Source organism: Triticum dicoccoides, chromosome 6A (genome assembly GCF_002162155.2).
Source record: "Triticum dicoccoides isolate Atlit2015 ecotype Zavitan chromosome 6A, WEW_v2.0, whole genome shotgun sequence".
NCBI lineage: Eukaryota > Viridiplantae > Streptophyta > Magnoliopsida > Poales > Poaceae > Triticum > Triticum dicoccoides.
Window position 1 is genome coordinate 457,870,848 of NC_041390.1, and position 2,235 is coordinate 457,873,082.

The window sequence follows — 2,235 nt, forward strand, 5'->3', positions numbered from 1 at the left end:
AAAAAAAATACACGTTTTCTGTTTTTTTTTTTTCGCGAGAGTCACGGTTTTGCTTTCGCAAAAGGCACGGCTGTGCTTTCGCGAGAGTCACGGCCATGCCTCTCGAAAACGAAAAAAAACGTGTTTTCTATTTTTTTTCCTTCCACGAGAGTTACGGTTTTGCTTTCACGAGAGGTACGGTTGTGATTTCGCGAGAGGCACGGGCGTGCTTTTTTCGAAATGGGAAAAAACCGTGCTCCCGGTTTGGTTTCTTCGCCCGGTTTTGTTCGTCCAGTTTTTTTTTTTTAAAGTTCGTCAAAACCTATCAACATGGGATCTAGTTTTGAAGATCTTGACGTGAGGAATCCAATGGTGAAAATTGTTCGAGATTTGGATGCACGGTTTAAGAAATAAAACATTTTGAATAAACGAATCTACGAAAAAAGGAAAAACTCCCGGGTTGCGACAAATGGTGCGCCACTTGTCGCGACCTTAGAAAATGGAGTGTTTTTCGCAACGAGTATTTCTTAATTAGTGATTTAGCGATATATATCTCTCGTGAGGTCGTTTAGGCCACCTCCAAAGTAAAGTATAGCAGGCGGGCTGACTTTTTTTTAGAAGCAATAGGATGAAGATAACTTTTTTCTCCCTAATAAAAGTGAAGCTCTTTCCTGCATCGACATGTGGGCCAAAGTTGTCAGCATGTGCAGATTGTTTCCCTTGCGGGTCGGCCCACTCGCACTGTGCCTGACACGAGATCTGCTTCCATCTCACTATAAGCGACGTATCATGCACCATGTCCGGGTGTATTTGAGCGTTGTCTGATGACGAGCTTGTCTCCCATATGACAGCTAATGAGGAGCCCAATGCAAGGTTATGGCTATTTCAGCTTAGTGATGAGATGGATCATGACAGTTTTACTCGGATGGCTGTCACACTTTGGTTGGTTTGGTACGTGAGAAGAAATGCAGTTTATGAATCTATCTTCCAAAGTACCCAACAAACTATCTACTTTGTGGAGAATTTCATCGCAGAGTTGGGACAGATTTCTAACAGTCGAGTGCGCCATGAAGCAAGAGTTGCTTCAACAATCCCTCCAGAATGATGGTTACCACCACTCGCAGGTTGTGTGAAAATAAATGTTGATGGAGCAGTCGCTAGATCACGTCGTGGAGGAGCTGTGGCGGCCCCGTGTAGAGACCAACCAGGACTTTATTTGGGTTCTTCGGCTGTGGTCTTCCAAGGAATTAATGATCCACTGATTCTGAAACCGTATGCTTGTCGAGAAGCTCTAGCTCTTGCGAAGGATCTTGCCGTGCAAAATATTTTGGTGGCCTCAGACTGTCAAGAAGCGGTGAACGACATCAACAAAGAGACAGTGGGTCCTAATGCTGCCATAGTACATGAAATATCGACTCGTTTTAATAGTTTTACTTCTAGTGCTTTCATTCATGAATGTAGAAACTTTAACTTTGAGGCTCACAAACTTGCCAAGTTCGCTTGTAATTTAGGTGTAGGTCGACATATTTGGTTGGGCAATCCTCATGACCAAAACCTTGTACCTATGACCTTTGCTTTGGTTGAATAAATGGCGAGTTTCTCTCAAAAAAAATTTCACTAGAAGCGAGATTTATCTCTCGCGAAGTCGTTTAGGCCACCTCCAAAGTGAAGCATAGCAAGCATGCTGACTTTTTCTTAGAAGCAATAGGGTGAAAATAACATTTTCACTCTCTAATTAAAGTGAGGGAAAAGTCCAAAACAAACCTTGAAATTGTAGACGAAAGCTAAATCAAACTCCGAACTCCCAATCCCTAAAATCAGCATACCAAACTCTTTAATCCCGAACTATTTTGAACCTTGAGAGAACTTAGACTATATTTCATGAATTGGGCCGGCCCATTAGCGCAGTCGCACTAGTAGAAAACAGGGTTTTGGTTCGAGCCTGCCAAGCCCATTAGTCCCGGTTCAGTCAAGAACCGGGACCCATGGCCCGGCAGGGCCTCGGTAGGCATTTGTCCCGGTTTGTATGGACCCATTTGTCCCGGTTCTAGGCACGAACCGGGACCAATGGGCCTCGCTTCTGGCCCACAACTATTGGTCTCGGTTCTTGGCTTGAACCGGGACAGAAGGCTGGGCATTAGCCCCGGTTCCAGCCATGAACCGGGACAAATGAGTTGCCTATATATACCCCCTCGCCGGCGAGCAGAGCAGTCCACACTGCTCTATTTTTTTGGCCGGCGAGGGGAGGGCATTTGG